The sequence below is a fragment of the Larus michahellis genome, chromosome 3 (genome assembly GCF_964199755.1).
Source record: "Larus michahellis chromosome 3, bLarMic1.1, whole genome shotgun sequence".
Lineage (NCBI taxonomy): Eukaryota > Metazoa > Chordata > Aves > Charadriiformes > Laridae > Larus > Larus michahellis.
Genome location: NC_133898.1, coordinates 103,312,379 through 103,331,954, shown reverse-complemented (window position 1 = coordinate 103,331,954; position 19,576 = coordinate 103,312,379). Strand labels below are relative to the sequence as shown.

The window sequence follows — 19,576 nt, the reverse complement described above, 5'->3', positions numbered from 1 at the left end:
AGCCTTACATTTTATAATGCTTTTCATAGATTTTTCTGCAACAATTTTCCACTAATAATCCCAAAAAGACATATTTAATTACACTAATTATTTGCATGGTTAAGTTCATGTGAGGTTTTTTCCATTGCATTTATTTAATTTCCTGTGTTTTAAGTGAATGAACGTCAGTTAAACTGGTAATGTACTGGTAATGCAGATCCTCTTCTAATGAATTTATGAAGTTAGTGTTGTTTTAAGGACCCTGTTAGTATTGACACAGTTATTGTCTACAAGCAACAGAACAATGCTTGGAGGAAGGCATCCTCAGGACACCCATATGCTTGGCTGAAAGAATAACTAGTTCTTGATGTGTTATCTGACACAGCAGGAATAGGCCAAGAAGAAAGTAGGATTTCTTGGGAAGAAAAGAGCAGTTCCTGAACATATAGGATTTTAACGCCAAGGATGTAACGCACAGGATACAACCCTAATGGTCACAGTGGCTTCTGTCTGCAGGACCTAATGCACTATCCACTACACACAGTTTGACCAGACGCCCTCAAAATGCCAAATTTGCAAGGGTTATGTTCGCAAAATAGTTTTAGTATCTTTTTAAAATTAAATTTTGAAGAAAATTGTGTCAAAAAGACATTCTGGCAGGGAATACTTCACTTTCATTGCCAATTTATACAGTTTACATTGTATGGGGGGGGGGGGGGGGGGCAGATTTTTGAATAACTAATTGGTGACAAGCCTCTACGTGAAGAGAAGGATGAGGGAAGTGAGGAATTATTAAGAATGAAAGAAGACATTCATCTCTCCGGGGTCTGAGAATGGCAAACCCAGGTATGCACAGAGTATCAACAAAAGTCAGAGACCAACATTTAAGCTTCTGTACAAGTTAACTGTATTTTTTACTTTCTTGACTTGTTTGTTCTGTATAATTACTATGCATTTCCTCAGAACATTAACAAGAGACAACTCTCTTACTAGAGTGATAAATACGATGTATGTGACTCTATCACCTCATGATTAATAGGGTATTTTTTATTCATGAAGTTAGATGTCAGACTCAGCTGAAAAATGTGTATCATCATATATGTATTTATTCCAAAGCCTAGTAAAATTGCTTTACACTGCTACAGATGGATACAATAACAACCACTTTTCATTGTTTTTCGAATTAACACAAGATGTATGTCAAATGATGACCTTAAACTTCCTGCGTTGGAAATTTCATTTAAAACTTGACAAATACACTGGATGCCAAAATAACAGAGTAATAACAATTCCCATGAAATCTACTACATCTTCTAACCACACTCCTAAAAAAATAATCCTTGACGCTTCAAAATAACCATTGGCCTTCGGTACCCTGGAAAGAAAAACTGTATGATACCTTTTTTGTTTTCTCATCATCTTTTCAGTCCTCCTCTCACTAGACAAGAAATTTACTTTTAATTGAAGACCAGGATACTCTTTTCCTTTAAGACTTACTGCAAAGTTAGTCGATAGTAATTGTTGGAAGTACTGTTACTGCTATTCTTCTGTAAGTTTCAGAGAATACTCCTCCTTTCATACAGAAAAAAGAATTAAGATGTGTCCATGGGCAGCACCCCACCAAAACAGAGTACCTCATTCTCCCTGTAAGTTATATAACAGTGTAATAATGAGTGTTATGGGAAGATTTTAATTGAAAATTCCCTAAAAATCAAAAGGGACAGTTAATAGGTATATTACAGTATCTCCTGAGTCCTATGCTTGCTAGTTTTCATTGTAAGCCATTGCGTTGGATGATAAACCTCCAGCTTTACCTAAGCTCATTTCTTGAATAATTAATAGACTCCAGAGGCCACGAAATCAAGTAATGTAAAAGTGAAAAAAAGTGAAGTTGTACATTAGTGAATCAAATCCTATATATTTTCACCATTCAAGCCCTGAAAGGAACATTTGATATTTCTGACACACCTGTTACAGAATCATAGAATTGTCTAGGTGGGAAGGGACCTTTAAGATCATTGAGTCCAACCATAACATTAACTACTATATACATACAATAACATTAACTACCGTAACATACTATATGCAGCTATTGTACCAGACTGAAATAGCCCATGTTTTCTTTTTATTTTCCTAGTTATAAAAGTATGTGGAAGTCAATTATTCAGAAAATGAGAAACAGCATACTAACTGAAAAAAATAAAAGTAATCATGTTAGAGACTGTATTTTTCAACAGATTTCAAGTTACTTGAGGTAACTTGAAGGCCTCGCTGCTACAGTCATTTATTTCCAGGCTGAAATTAACTGTTGAAGAGAATATGTTCATGATAAGCTTGAACAGTACCTTAATGTGTATGATTTTAGGAAAGAAGGTTTGTGTAGATATTTTTTCAGGCACAGACTCTACAATATAACTCTTTTTCTTTTTTTACTTTCCTTGCTATAAGTGAAGTCTTTATTCTAAAAAGAAATTTCTATTTTAATGCATCCTAAGAAAACGTTCACTGTCTTCAGTAAAACTAAACAGAGTATGTAAAAACCTAAAATATGACACTTGACCTTTACCCACATCAAAGTCACTACTGCCAGAGTACTAAAAAATATTTCACTTAACAGCTGAAGCTAACAGTGACTACTGGAAAAGATCAGACCAAGTATGAGTGCTGCTGGTGCAACAACACAGTAACATGAGTTAAAGATCTCCACAACTCTTTAGTCTGTTCTGAGCCTTGGTTGTAGCAGTTGTAATATGACTCATGCGCCTTTCTTAAATGCATGAACTAGCTTGTTCTACACCCCATCAGCATATCCCCATCATTCTAGATCAGGAAATTAGCCTATAAGCAAAACTGACTTTTATTTTCTCACTGTCACAAGAAAAAGCCATATATATATGCCTTTTTGGGGGTAAGACGGGAGCTGAAAGTGATCCAGCTTTCTAGATATAAGGATATTTGGTTTTACAGTAAAAACTTTGGAGCATATTTCTTTTAGCAAATACAATCTATCTTGTCATAAAAGCCTAATGTAATGTACAGTTTAGCGTGAATTCTTTTTTTTTTTTGGTACAGGATAGCACTAGACATGAATAAGCCAGTTTTCTTATGATAATCTCTTTGGTAGTTTGTGCAGCCTTTGCCTACTGTCTCTATGCAACTCAAATCTTTCCCAGGCTGATGCTGGTAAAATTAGCCATATTTTGTCAGTTGATCTGTCATGTGAATTGCTCATCTTAAAAGGTGGTTGTATGTGTGTGCGCCCATGTGCTTGCTTTATACAACAAACATTTGGTTTTCAGTATCTTTTATCCCATAGTAACTTTCTTTAACGTTACGTAGAAATTTGGAAAGAAAAGCGGACCTATGAGGTGTTGCCTTCAGAAGATGTGCAAATACCAGGGAATAAAACCTCTTCTTCTAAGGTGTAAGAAGATACATGGGTCAAGAGAGCTAGCATCTTCAAAAGAACACCTTTAGAGAAACAACTGAACTGGAGAGACTTTTCCAATGGCTTTCAATGTTTTTGATCAGGTTCTATATTTTGGTGGTACTTCCAAGAGTGCAGTAACTACCTTTTCTTAGGTGGCTTCATTTCACTAACTTTAGAGTTGAAGTTATCATAGAATCATAGAATTGTTAGAGGTGTAAGGAAGCTTAAAGATCATCTAGTTCCAATCCCCCTGCCACGGGCAGGGACACCTCCCACTGGATCAGGTTGTCTGCTTTCTAGCCAAAAAAGACCAAATGGTGCTTTTAGGAAACCTATTTACATGTGAACATTTAGGATTAGATTAATCGCCCTGGAAGAGCCTGTTTTTCTCTTTCTCTAAGTAGTCTTATGAGGATGAGGTAGCATTTTAACCCCATTCATCTACAACCAATGCAAGTGTTCTCAGTAAAAAAAAAAGTGCTCTTTTACTGAGTGGCTCCCTCTAAAATTGTACATCATACAGTCTGCAGACATGTGCGTTTCGGCAGATGCAGGGGACATAGTTGAGATGGAATCCTTTCTAGGAGGATCCCTTCTCTGCTTTTCCTTCCCTCTCTGATTGGAGTGAAGGGACTTGTCCCACTGTTATTCCAGCATTACCTTTAGCCAAACTTGACAAGCATGAAAAGGCAATGCATTCACAGAATCTTTTACAGTTTCCAAAGCACTTTAATGATTGATCACTTTGTTCCGTGATAAATTCAAAGTCAAACTGTTATCTCAAAAATGACTTCTGAATCTCCTTCCCCAGAACATAACTATCTTCCTCTGTGGTACTAGTTAATTCATCCCTTATGATCCCATTTGCAGTAGAAAGCTCACATGCATAGATGCCTCATGTTATTAGCATTCATTTTCTTGTCTGACTAAATAGGCGGTTTGAGATTACAGTACTCCTAATACATCAGAAATGCAAATAAAAAAGTCATATATTATTTAAAAATAGTCTTGTTTCTTCATTCCACTGAACATCTACCATGAAAAGTGATTTGTTTGCCAGTTTTCTCTTGCCAGCTGTTATATGAAAGTAACCAAGTCTCTGCAACTGCATATGTAATAAGGCTCTTCTTATACTGGTATCTCTTTCATTAGTTTCTCTCCGTATTCTGAATGCTACTTTTTGACAGTGGAAGAAAACAAAGATTTTTTTTTTTCTTTTCTTGATTTCTTTGGATCATATGCTGAGCCTCTTGTATACACTAAAACCACAGTAACATTATCCCGGACGGAATTAAGAGTATTTCTAAGTATGCAACAGCTATGGGCACTTTTGGCCATACCTAAATTACCTTTAAATTCACGAAGATACAGGAGCACTGAAGGTGACCTGAACTACTCAGCCCACTCAGTAGTCTCGGTCTACAGTTGGCAATCCCCTACTGAACTCTGAGGTATTGCAACTAGATTACTAGGGCGAAAAAAAAGGAAAACGTACTGAAAAAAAATCCAACAAGCTAATTTAAAGATAGTTTGTACGTTTCAATGAGCTGCAGTCAAATACTATCTGAATGTCTTCTATCTGTACAACCCCTCTAGGCAACCTGCTCCGCAGCTTCATGGTCCTCATGCTGATGAAGTTTCTCCTTTTATCCAGTCTGAACATTTCTTGTTTCAAGCTATGCCTACTGTCTCTTATCCTCCCACTATGCACCACTGTGAAGAACGTCTGCAACATCCTCCCCGCAGACACTAGCAAGGCTGCTCTTAGGTTTCCTGGAGCCAACTCTTCTCCTGACTTGTTCAGACCAGCTCCCTCAGCCTTTCCATACAGGGAAAGTGCTCCAGTCCCTGATGATTTTGGTGACCCCTCCGCTGAACTCCCTCCAGTTTGTTCATGTCTTTCTTGCATTTGAGAACTAAAGCTGGACATAGGCACGTGGGTAAACATTTTGTATTGCCAGCAGATGGACATGTTGATTGCCCCATCATCGTTCCCTTCCCAGCCTACATATCCCTTACTTTGAATGTGAAGAAAATCTTGGTACTCTCGCTCTGGAGCAGATTGAGTCAACGTGCTTACTAAGCAGACAAACTCATCATTGTGGAGCGCTGATGTGCGCCTAGCTCTGCGCCTGCAGATATAACTGACTCCATGTACTTGGAGCTTGATCCTAAGCCTACCAAAACACATCGTTGACGAGACATGGCAAGCTCTGGGAACCATCTCCCAGGAAAAAAACAGAATTTTCTCCCTTCATTGAGGGAACAATCATTGGAGTATTCATAGAGATTCCCTCTTCCCTATATCTCATCCTTTAGGCATATCCAAGGGAGAAAACATTTTCTGTTCCCACTATCCTATAAACTCTTCAGAAAAGAAATCCTTAAAGAAAAGGGGCAGAAGACAGAGGAATTATCTGAAAAGTAGAAAGCTCTGTTTTCCACCTATCATCTCTTCACTCTAATGATATTACGAACAACGTGATGTTAAGTGCTCTGAAAGTCATCTTGCCTTTTTACGCTAGTATGATTTTTGCAATCTCAAAAAATGTGACAAATGTAATTATGCCTGAAAAGAAATAAACCATCTCTTCTTGCAGAGGCTGAAAAGAATACTAAAACATGATCTGTACTAGCAGTAAGCTAATTACAGTGACACCACTCATGCCTCTAGAATTCTGTTAGTGTCAGTGCTTACATTATGAACCCCTCATTTCAGGGGTTTATAACTCTGTTTTGCATGAGCTAGCTGCTCTTATGGGAATGCACAACACGGTAGTTAATGGCTTTATTAGTGACATTTTCCTAAAAATGCCTTAAATTTCAGTTTGAAATTTTGTAACTCCCTTGTCTTTTACATGGTGCAAATCACAAGCAACTTGTGACTGAAGTAAGACAACGCAGTACGACAATGCAGTAAGACAAAACCCATGTGAAATGTGATTTCTAAGCTTGAATCTTAAAATGTATATTTTGAAAAGTTTGGAGACAAGAGTTGCTGTATATACTAACCACCTTCAGTATCTTCACCCTCAGACATGATATTGGGGATTTCTGGAAAAAGAAGTGAGGTTCTCATGAAAAAAAACTTAATACAATCATGAGTAAGAAGGGATTTTTATAAACACTAGATGTCAAACAAAGTTTTGGCAATATAATCATCATACTTCAGTGTTATAAGTTCCAAATGTGAACACAGTCATTCAGCAAAGATCTGGTGTGCTTTCTGGTATCTGTAAAAGTACTTACAGACCCCTGAAATCTGCAGATAATCTACCTACTTAAGTATGTTGATTATTTTAGGCAACATGACAAATTCACTGGAAACTCTTGAGAATGCAGACTCTGAGGTCTGAAAACCAGCAAAACCAAAAAGTGCTGTCTTGCATCATGCTGAGACGTGACACAGAATGTGGTCTTACACTATAGCCACATTTTGATTTATATATAAAGCTATGTATTTACAGTATCTAGTACCTATATGAGTAATTGAGCTAAAGTTTTATAGCTTACACAAAAAAATTTCTATTTCTTCCAAAGGCTGCTTTCACTCAATCAAAAAATCACTATTTAAAGCAAGAGATAAGGAGTAGCCTAAGACAGGGTTCTCTTTTACCCAATCGGAAATAATATTGACAGAATATCAGGAAAAGAAAAAAGACAAAAAGCCAGAAAGAATTCCTGGCCAGTAAAAGCAGTAACAAATTGTTCTCTTTCAGAAAGAACTTTTTTTCTGGCTCTCTGCTATTCACCAGTTTGTTTCTCAATAAATGGTGGAGAAATACCTTGTTCCAAACTAAAACTAAATTTCTTTAATTTCTAAGAAACAGGTTCATTATTACTATCATTATTGAAGGATTCTCTAGACCCTGTATCATTTTTCTTTTAATATTTCATTAAGTATTGCTCCAGTGAATTTTCCTCGGTTAAAAATAACCAGCTGAAGAAGATTTAATTCTCTCTTGCTGAGTTGACATAAACAATAAACAGTTTCTCTCATCAGACAGTAGATGGTCTATCAGCTTGGAAACCTGTGATTAGTGAGCAAATGGTGTGCAATCATGCTATGTATGCCATGGGGTACATTTCCTGCATCAGAGTAATTCATATGGGATAGTATTTACCTTAGTGCTACTTACTCCTTACCTAAATAAAAGGACTATAATCTCACTAAGTAAATGGAAACATATCTTTGCTATATTTGCCACTCATTCTAAATCCATTCTGTTGGAACAAAACTATGATTTCATACCTAGGAAAAGTGACGGAAGAATTCTCCCCTCCCCCTTGCCTTCTTAAGAATGTATGAGTGACGGCACTGTGAATTGCTACATTTCTTCAAATAAAAGAGGGAGAACATGTTTTCCTCACAGTTTGTGGTATTTTCCTTCTGACTCACAATCCCAAACCGTGGAAACATAATAGTTTCTGAATAAACCTGTGGTTCTACTATTAATTGAAAATATAAAACTATCAACTGAACAGGCTTGCAAGTCATTCTTTGAATTCCTGAGAATTTTTATATACTGATGCTACTACTGGGCTATAAAGGCTGAAAATAGGAGACATATTTTTAGTAAGTCTTAATAAAATACAATAAAATATATATTCTAATAAACCCTTGAAAGTTGTATTTATGAAACCGAATTCTTCAAAATTAGCACACATCCTTTGCATGCTTATCATATGAAAGCATCACCTGTTTATTTTGTTTGCTCAACGTAAATAAAAACAAAATAGGAAAGTAGTAGGTTGAGGTCAAACAGACTCCAGGCTAAATAGCTGCAATTCAGCAAGTAAGAGGGCGTTCTGAACCTAAATTCCTTTCATCATCATAGCCCTCTATATAGCAACACAGAATTATATTTTAAAGATCTCTGATGATATGTAGGAAGCTTGAGAAATAGGGAAGAAGCCACCAAAATCAATGGCAAATTGCAATGGAGTTACAAAACCATTCAAATGACAATCTTAAAATGTGAGAAAACACTTGTCGCCGAACTAACTGGCCCAGATAGACTCACATTCACATTGCTTGGGGGTGACTGACTCTGGAGAAGGTTGCTTGTATGTCTCTGTCACCGTACTTGTCCTAGGCTTTCTCCGTGCCCTGTGCGAGGAGAGAAATGACCTGCAGATTTTCAGCCCATGTCCCTTCCAAGCCTTTCACAGGAAACCAAGGCAAGGTAACCATGTGTCTTGTGTAGTCTTTTTCCCAAGTAACTATTTTGAAGACAGGTAAGATCTTTGAAGTTTGGGGAGAGCATGGAGCTGGATAGAAGGACACATCCAAACTAAAAGGAAGCCTGTGCCATAAGCTCACATCATAGGAGGTCTGAAGTTCCAAAGAAGAGAAAGCTTTTGTCACCATATAGCCATGGGAATAACGCCAAATCAGAGCTCACAGCTAACCACATGGCATAGATGTGCAGAAAGAGGTTTCTTAGCTCTGGTGTTCAACGAACTGCTTGTGTCTTTAGGTACTGCTGAAACTTGAATTGTTCCATGGGGAGCTGTGTTACCTCTTGACTAATGATTAGGTCTATTGCAAAGGGATCAAAGCAGAGTATTAGCTTTTGTGTTAACAAATTTTATAAGGAATTTTCAAAATTTTTAGCTAACTTTAGCTGAGAGTTATTATAAATTACGTTAATAACTATTTTGAAGTGACCTCATAACCCACTTGAGCAGATGAAAAAAGCCCAAAGAGACATAAAACAGATTTCATCTTCAGCTTCAAGAGGCAGAAACATTCTTCAGGAGTGTTTGTGTAAGACAAAAGAGTACATTTGATTTCAAGAACTGCAGATTCTGCACTTACAGCACATTTGACCAGTTTAGACTAGAACAGCAGAGGCATATAAAAAATGACATGCAACTACCTGTTGCATTAATTCTCAAGTGCCCCTTGTGAATTTTTTCCCTTTAATATATTTTTTTTCATTGTTTGTAAGAAAGTAAATATTTATTTTAATAGCTTTAGCAAGTTGCTAAGACACTCCTTAAACTCTACTACTGAACTTAAAATTACCAGTTTATTGTTCTTTATTTCTCTGCTAACACCCAAGTAGACTGTCTATAAGAGAAAAAAATTCAGCATATGATATTCATACTGCAGTAGATTTCCCTATTAAAAACTTTACTAGTATTACTAACAATATCTATATGAAACAGTACCACATAAAAGAAAGTAAATCTCATATCCTATATGATAGTACCATTTCAAAGTGAAAAGCTGTATTGGATCTTGCTGGCTGGAGTTAATTTTCTTCATAGCAGATGGTATGGTGCTGTGTTTTGGATTTGTGACCAAACCAGTGCTGATAACACACCAATGCCCTAGCTATTGCTTGCACAGCTTCAAGGCCATCTGTGTTTGTAACTCTGCCCTGCCAGCAAGTAGGCTGGGGGTGAGCAAGAAGTTGGGAGGGGACACACCTGGGACAGCTGACCCCAACTGACCAAAGGGATATCCCATACCATGTGACACCATGCAAAAAAAGCTGGAGGAAAAGAGGAGGAAATTTTGGAGTGATGGTGTTTGTCTTCCCAAGTAGCTATTATGCGTGACAGAGCCCTGCTTTCCTGGAGATGGCTGAACACCTGGCTGCCGATGGGAAGCAGTGAATGAATTCCTTTTTTGGTTTGTGCAAATTAACTCCGTGTTTGCTTCCGCATGCAGCTTTTGCTTTACCTATTAAACTGTCTTTACCTCAACCCACAGGATTGCTCTTTTACCCTCCTGATTCTCTCCCCCATCCCACTGTGGGGGAGTGAGCATGTGGCTTAGCTGCCTACCAGGGTTAACCCACCACAACAGCCTTTTCATCTGCTTTAACCTTCTTGCAACAAGTATTTTGTTTTGCACTCCTAGGAAAAGCATCTTTCTCTTTCATCAAGGTGTAGCATAATATATATCGTATACATTCTGTTCTTACCTAACTTACCATATTATACAAACTGTCTTCCACAGGATACATTTCTTTCTCATTGCCCATGAAAAGAGAATAGACTTCTGTGTATTTTTTTTTAAACTTGCCATTTTTAACATTATAAAAAAAAACATGCAAAAGAACCAGTTTATCATAAAGTATTTTCTTCTATTCCCCTGCAACTTTAAGATATTAATGTTATAAATATACCTGGAGTACTGCGACCCCACCTGGAGTACTGCGTCCAGTTCTGGAGCCCCTACCACAAGAAAGATACAGACGTGCTGGAACGTGTCCAGAGAAGGGCCACAAGGATGATCAGAGGGCTGGAGCATCTCTCCTATGAGGACAGACTGAGAGAGTTGGGGTTGTTCAGTCTGGAGAAAAGAAAACTCTGAGGAGACCTTGTAGTGGCCTACCAGTATCTTAAGGGGGCCTGCAAGAAAGCTGGCGAGGGACGATGTCGGGTAATGGCAGGACTAGAGGGAATGGATTAAAACTAGAGATGGGACGATTCAGACCGGACGTTAGGAAGAAGTTCTTCACCATGAGGGTGGTGAGACCCAGGAACAGGTTGCCCAGAGAGGTGGTGGAAGCCCCATCCCTGGAAGTGTTCAAGGCCAGGCTGGATGGGGCTCTGAGCAACCTGGTCTAGTGGGAGGTGTCCCTGCCCACGGCAGGGGGGTTGGACTAGATGATCTTTAAGGTCTCTTCCAACCCTAACAATTCTATGATTCTATGATTCTAAATGCTAACATAACTGCTAACTCATTCTTTTAAAGGCTAGAAGGAAAAAAGGAAATAACAAGTCATCCAAAACTGATCACAGAGTAGATGAGCTTTTTAATCAGTGCACATCATTGTCTTAGTTCTGCTCTGACTGAGGTCAACAGTACTTTGATAAATCCCACCCTAACTAACCGTTTGCTTTATTTTTCTCATGAAGCATAGGTCCAATTTGAAAGTTTTACTAGATCTGACTCACGGTGTATTTAGAGACAAAATTCAATTTTTACTGTTCACTACCCTTTTTAGTCCTTAAGCAGCAACACAGGTAAGTGGAAGCGAGCTAGATTCTATTTCTTTTCATAAACCACCAACAGACTTGCTTGTGGAACACTCCTCAGATTCGAAAAGCCGGGGCCTCTGAAAATGTTGAACTTGCACTGGTGATACTGAAGGCAGATTTTAGTCCCCAAATCCTCAATTAATACAAATAGCAGAGGAACAAACAACGCTGCTGTAATTGTAAACAAAACCCCAAATATCTTTTGGTGTAAGTGGAGCACACCTCTGCAATCAATCATACACAATCCGTGTACCATTAACACAAAGTCAGGCTCCTGATTACAATTGTCTGTTAATGCAGGCTGAATTCCTGTCTGCTCTCAAACTTATTTATAAAAGTCGTGTTAAGAAGTATATTTTGCCTCTTCCCCCCCTGCCCCCAAATAGGAATAACAGAAGAATAGAGAGGAACGCAAGAGTTTTGGTGGCTTAGAAAACAAGAAACATGACCAATGTTCCCACTGGCGAGTGGCTAGGACTTGTCTGTGTTCCACCCTGCTGCTACTTGACGATTTTTTTATTTGTCTCATTTCCTAGTTATGTTGAATTTTCCAGCCTGACAACTCCTTGGAGCAAGACTAGTTTACTTATTGAACATGTTGAGTACAAAGGGTGTCTCCAACTCAGTGTTGGGCTTTGAGTGCCCTGCAATACAAAATGTTAAATTATAACTACTCTAAAAGCCTACCTTGAAATATGGAAAGCAATACTGCGTTCCACTATAATAGCACAGAGTTAAGTTCTTGTAAATCACAAAGCGGCAATTTAGTTCCCCTGTTTGTAATTTTAAGGATGAGTTCAAGGAAGAAAACAGTAAAAGCTGGAGGCTGAACTATATATCTGAATGTATAAATAAAGGAAAGATATCCTGCGAAAAATCCTTCAAAAATCACATAATCAAAGCAGAAAAAATGTTTAATGTTGGGAATATCTTTTGTGCCATTTGTTTTTAATTATGTCGCTGCTGTATTAATTACCTTCCTAAAGATTTATACAGCCATGGATGGTTAAATGACACAGAGAGACTAATCTCTATGATGTCTTCTGGAATACATGTTATTCTCTGCATTCAGGAACTATTTTATGACGCTATTTCTACAGAGCAAAATTTCTCAGCATGACAAAGAGATTAGCTGATGTTGTGGGAGCTGATTTCAACATCAGTGTTATGAAAACAAATAAATCATTAACAAAAATGGGGGACTATTAAAATCAAGCTACTTTCTGTATCTACTGAAGAGTTCTGCAAGATTGGCATAGGCCCTGGAAACACTGGAGTCCGGGTTCATCCCCTGATGGAGAAGATAAGTACAGAGAGACGGATGAAAGGTCAGGTCCTAAATAAGTCAGAAAAGAAAAATGCGTGTGATGCTTTATTTGTGTATTTTACTTAAAATACACCTAAAGTATTTGTCCAAATTTTCCAAATACCTGTTGTCATTAAATGCAGGACAGAAGATTCATGTGTCTTTTGGTTTTTGAGTACAGTTGGAAATAATGAAAAACGGTACTGAATAGCAGAATTACATCACCTGTAATAAAATTTTGGAGAGGTGGAATGAGGTTTTGAGGTTTGAGAGGTTTTGCCTTTTCAGCTGGAATGCAGGAAGATATCGAGAAAAAGAAAAATAAAGATACTGCTTTTTCTCTAGTCAAGTGTTCACACACTTGATTTCATTTTTCAGAATTAATTGGACAGTTCATACAGAAGTGATTTAAAGCAAATACCTTGGTTACAAACAGCTATTTGATTGTAGCAAAGAAGTCAACAATACCGAAAAACTATAATTTGAATTTTGAAATACTTCTGCTACTGTATTTGAAATGAAATTATTGTTCAGGATGGAAAATATAGATTAATAGGAAATTTGGTATGGAAACAGAAATGAAATAGTGTACAACTCAAAGATGCTTTTTCTAATATCTGAGCAACTTAATTAGGGCCTGGTCTTTCATCACTGAATCATTTTTATTCAGGTATGTTTTCAAGAGGTTTTTCTGAACCTTAAGTACTAAACACTTTATTTGATTATAAAATGTAAATTTTCTTTAATACTTTTCTGTATATCAGTGACTCTAAGAACCAGAGATTTAATGAAAGTATCAAATACTATTAAATTCCAGATTAAACACAGAATGTAAGCAATTTTTTGCCCCTGTTATTCCTGGTGGTGTGTGGATGAAAGATTATGGGCAACAATTACACTTGAATATGAAAATTAAAATGGCTTTAATTTAAAAGGAAGTTTGAATCTCCCTCCATAAATTTATAAAATAAAAAGTGGTATTTTGTTACGAAGATGCACATTCAGTTACTTCATCAAGACCTGGTAGGGGTAGAAGTCTTTCAAGATATATGAGAAAGAATTTATTTAAACAACTGTTCACAGCAGCAATTTCAGTGTGCTACACTTTATCTAAATTATTAATTTTCTGCCTCCCATTGTTCAGGCTTCTCTTTAAAGAATTCAGTTGAAAGACAGAACAAGCATAACCTTTAGATTTAATTTGGCATCAGTCTAAGTTCTAGTATCCTTCCAAGTATAAAGGCTTTTCTTGTCTTACACAGGAGAAAAAAACGCTCGTCGGGAAGGTAAAAAATTGCTATTCTATAGTTAGACACTTAGCTCTGTTTCTTTTTTATTAAAAATATTGGAGGTTTTTTTCCAGTCTCCTGAAACATCTCCACGACTGAGTGACAGATCAAATTTTCCTTTCGCCTTATGCATCAACAAGGTACTCATTTCATTACACCAATATAAATCACAGTTTGAAGTCCTGGCTACTCACTGAACTGAGAGACCAGGTCCCATTTTCCCTAGAAATTTTATATTTTCTTGTCCATCCATCTAATGGACTATCACTATAACTTTTTCCTCCTGTCTTACTTAAACGGGAACTAAACACACAAATCACCTGGAGATGATTAATATGACAATTGCTTTGAAAGCAGAATAGCAACTGTCAGGTTTGAGAGAAACAAAACATAAAAGAAGGTGGATGCTAAATAAAAATAAAAATCACCATATTAATTGTCTGAGCCCAACGTTAAAGACAGAACAAAATCAGAAAAGCTCACTCTTCACAATGAATTCTTTAGCACTGGTGAGTTTGTATGAGTTACTTGCTTGAAGTCACAGGTTTATGAAGTATAAAATGATGTAAACAAAGATTATTCAGAGCTGTGAATTTTTTTTTGTATTTTTATTTGAATCTTAAAAATAGTAAGAGATGCACTGCAATTTAAAGATGTTTTTTATATCCTTACTGTTTATTTTTCTGACTTGTCAGACGCTGTATGTACTACACTTATCGAAAGCAAAAGTAATGAACAAAACGAGCCACGCGTTAAAGGCTGAAATCCAGCTAAACTGAAGCTAAGCACAAAGGGGGCAGAATTTCACGAAAGTCAACACCATTTTAATTTACACTGTGCACCAGACGAGCTTGCAAACAATTTCTATATTATGTGCTACATAAAGCTAAGGTTTTAAACAAGGTCTCATATTCTTAAATAGTACAAAGGAACAAATTTGCAAAGCCAGTTTTATAAGCTCCTTAAGCGTGTTATCACAAAACAAGGCGATGACTCTACAAAATAATGAAAGCTCAACTATCAGTTAGCAAATGGCAGAGGCTTAGGTATATAAAGCTGCTTAAGTCATATACTGTTTTTACAACCAGCACGCTTGGATGAATTTATCTTACATGAGAGAAGTAAATGATCAGACCAAATAAATTCTTAATATATACAGAGAAACATACACACTTGAAAATACTAACAGGCAACTGAACTGCCTCTACTCTAGATCTTATTAATTTGCTCACCCACTTGCATCAAGAACTATGTATGTAATAAATTTTGTTTTCATACTTAAAAATAATTCACAAATTCATGCCAAGAGAAAAGTAGTTCACTTATTTCTCAAAAGGCTTTGTACAAGGAACTAAAAACAAAAAACAAAGGAGGTCCAATATGTTGGAAAATAGCATTTTCTTTAGCAACAGATATCAATCAATAGATAACTGCTTGACAGAGAACCAGCATATCCACCAGTTCAGACTGGCCCCTGCCTCCACACCCACTCCTGAACATTCTTTTAAAGCATTTATGAATGGCTCATTTGCCTTGCCTTTGAGTTCAATCATTTAATTTCTCTTACACTTCCTTTTACCTCTTTTATGTTCCTCTTTCTAATTATTTCCCCAAGTAATGAAACATCACTGCACATACAGTATTTCCTTTTTGTGCATTGAACTTTCTGTCTTCCCTGTGTCTGAGGCATGACTATCCTTTTTCACTCTCTCCTCATTAATGAGAGTCTTTTTCTACTTATACCGTGCCTTTCATTAATACAACCTCTGTGTTCAAACCCATTGGAATTATTTGTAATTCCATAGGGGAGTATGTAAAACAAATAAAATAATCCCATTGATTTATGCTACATTTAGTAGAAAGAAGAAAAGTACAAAACAAATTCTTCTCCTGCAAATGTTTATATAATCCAAAAATTGTTGAAAATGTCCTCTAAGAAAGTTTTTAGTGGAGAGATTCACTCTGAGGTGTAAAATACACAAAAGAAATACAGTACTTTGTCATTCAAATCACCTGTGAATTCTGTTTTAATACATCACAGAGATTAAAATACCTTACAAGAATTTAGTTGAACAAATAAATTTCATTTCAAGAGCATTGTATTCAACCTGGCATGTTATATACAACATAACCAGTTTAAAAAATGACCAAGAATGAGAAAGGTGAATTCATTCAATTCTTTCATTATTCAAAGAACTGTCTTGAGACAGGCAAAACAAAGAACATCAAGAATCTGGAATTTAACTTAATTTACAGTATTCACCAGCACTAGCTTAAGTCTCTTCCCCAGAAACACAGACTCTAAAGCAGGGTGCCAGCCTATCAAAGGAAGGGGCTGGATTCTATTCTTTTTTTTCCCCCAAAAAAATGTAGTTAAACATCCAGGAGAAAGCCAGCAGGAGTTAGGAAGCTCAGCTGAAGCCAGACCATATTTCTGAATGAGACCATTACTGACCATCAGCTAAACCCTTTGTGCAGGGAAGAGGCTTTATTACACTGCATCCTCTGGAGACAGCACCTCAAAGTTTATAACTCTACATCACAGAAGTCATTCAGAAGAATCAACCTGCTTGTCATCTTTGTCACCCCTACCAGATCCTGGTAGTTAGCAGGACATGCTTCCAGTATCTTACATTTCAATAGTTTTCATTATCTAAGAAACCAGCAGAGGGAAAATCGAAATGTAATTCTGTACTTAAACTGAGATTTTTTTTAAAAAACTTTCTAACTTTATGACTCACTCTACCATCAGAGCAAATTGTAATTAATTTCATTTAGTATTATACATATATAATTATATTTATGTTAATATATCCTGTTCTCATTTATAGACAAATCTGTCTAATTTCAATAATCATATCATTAGAAAATTATTAAACACAGTATTTTCTTCAGAAGACAGACATTGTACTGATTTCTGTCCCTCACTGAAAAAAAGGAGTGTTCATTATTTCCAGGTGTCATCACCTCCAACTTCACTGCACCTCCCCATCTTCAGTAACTAAGTAACTTGGAAAATTTCTTCCTTACTTAACTGTTGTTTGGGTTTTTTCCAGAATGTGCAATTTCAATGTAACTGAAATTTGATAAAACTGGAAATTCTTTAACTTGAAAGTGAACTGTCATACAGCTAAACAACTGCATTTTGGATCTAAATTTGTGCATGTTATTTCAACTCCATTAAATTTAGACTAATTTACCTGTTGCTAGATCAGAAGGAAAAGAAATACCCAAAAGCAGACTTAACCAAATAAATATTTAATTTCTAGAATGAACAACTGGAAAGAAATCATAAAATCTATTTATTTCAACTGAGTTCCTTCATCTTGAACATACAATAGTGGTTTGGGGAGTTGATGAGGTAGTAACTCGAACCAAAGTAACTCTTTTTTTAAATTCAAATGAAGAGAAAACGCTTACTAAAAATCAGAGGTTTTCCGGAAAAAATTTCACGACAATGAGTGAAGGTGCAAGTTACACTTGTTTCGGTGTTTTGACCCTAAGCCCATACAGTAACTCGGACTCTCTGATCACTAGGTATTGGAATGCAAATGACAAAGCTGCCCATCAAGCCTCTAAATTGTGGCTTTTGATTTTCAGCAACAAGATCATTTCAGAGTCTGTTAGCTTCTTTCTTTTTTTTTTTTAAATAACCCACTCTTTTCCCTTACTTGATATATTCGAAATACAACATTCAACTGATAAATGTCGAAGTTTTTATATACAAGCCCTAGGTATTTTCATGCAAGTTTTAAGTTGAACAGCTACAAAAGCTGGAAAATGGAAAGTCAGGAACAAATAGTCTTCTGAGTATTTTTGTTAGTCTGCCTTAGCTGTAATTCACGTATCATGAACGTAAAAACAATGGCAGTATGGGACGGGGAAAAGGATCAACGAACACAGGACACTGCATCACTGTTTCAGAAGAAATTTTGAGGGCATTAACCATATCTGCTGCATAGAGGAGTATGTGTAAATGAGACGCTGTTTTTACTTGGGCTGCTGAGATTTAAAATAATTAATCTCAGAAAAGATCACTGCTGAACTATCAAGTAACACCCTTATCTCTTTTTTAGATCCTTGTTTAACAGAAGAGGAGAGAGGCCTGTATCTTTAACAGAGCCGGTAACATAAGACAGCTGTTGCTAATCACAGTCTTTGATTTTATTTTCCTGTTGTCTGCACCAGCAATTTCAGAAATCAGACCACAGACACTTGAGTAGAGACAATTTTATAATACGTATTCTGCAACTTCAAGAGCTCTTTAGCCACTAGAAGCCTTTTGTGTTCAGTTAACTTTTGCTTAAAGCTAAAATGCTGCTTTTGACTCTACAGCTGTCACTGAAGGGATCTACCCTCACTGCAGCTAAACCTACTGACCGTAGTAAACCTTTAGGCCAAGGGTTCCCTTGAAGCAATTTATATTTCTACATGTAGTTAAAATAAGAGCAAATGTCTTTAAAGGATTGATCTCATTCCTAAATAGAGAGTCTGTAAACCACATATATTTTTTTTTAATTAGTCAGATTTTTTTTCCCAAAATTTTATACTCATTACTCATAGACACTTTATTCAGATTTACAGAACCCTGCCCACCCAGCACTTCCCAAAAAAGCTTATCAGCAAACACTGAATGAATAATTTAAAATAACGTTCTTTAAAATATGAATGCCTCTCAGGTGAAATCATACGGCAATGTCCCTAGCTGTTAATAAGTACAGGTCTGATCAACTGCTTTTATTACCATATTCAGCTAAATATATAAAATTACTGTGGGGTCTTTTTATGCGATTTCTAGATTTTTTTCATATTTATAAAGCAATTTGAAGCAAACTTTGTGTACTAATTTTGATTAACCTAGTGTCTACTATTCATCAAGAAAAGATAAGACAGTAGAACCCAGCAATCAGTGGTTTGACACAAATGGCAACTGCAGTCCTTGAAGGATTGTTACTACCTGCAGTCCTGGGAATAATTCCATGCGAAGCACGGAATATTGCTAGCAAATCAACTACTGAAACTTTCCAAGAGTATATTTTGCATTACTGAATATGTATTTCATTTCCACAACGCTGATTTTTTTTGTTTCACTGCTCAACACCTGTAGAAATGCTTTATATTTTTTACTACTCATTAATATAACAAGCTCATTAAAGTAAATGAAGGTTAATTTAATCATATTCATGCACTATATTGGATAGATTACATTTGTCTTTTAAATAGTTTGTCTTTCATTCTACTATCTTCATCAAATAGTATTCTGAATAATTATCACATTGCCGTTATAAAGTTACAGCACTGTTACATTCTTATTAAGAACTTCAGGTCACCTATAGCTTTTACACAAAATACCACAAATCTAGTCAAAGCACCTCAGGCTATGTAGCAAGAAAGTAATTCCCTATAGCACTATGTGCATTTCTCAGGTCTTTACCATTTAGATGATTACATTATCTCAGTTTTATATTCACTAGTCAGGAGGTAAATGTCAGCTGGAATCATAGAATCTCAATTTTATTTTTTTTTACACCTCTCATTTTGTTTGACAGGCTTTTTACTCACTGTAATTTA

The 19,576-nt window shown here is 36.4% G+C and overlaps 1 protein-coding gene across 2 annotated transcripts in view; it reads right to left on the bottom strand.

Annotated features, from left to right (window-relative positions):
* KHDRBS2 (KH RNA binding domain containing, signal transduction associated 2) overlaps window positions 1-19,576 on the bottom strand; it is a 614,534-nt gene that overhangs the window by 295,087 nt on the left and 299,871 nt on the right. The gene's annotated exons all lie outside the window — the stretch shown is intronic.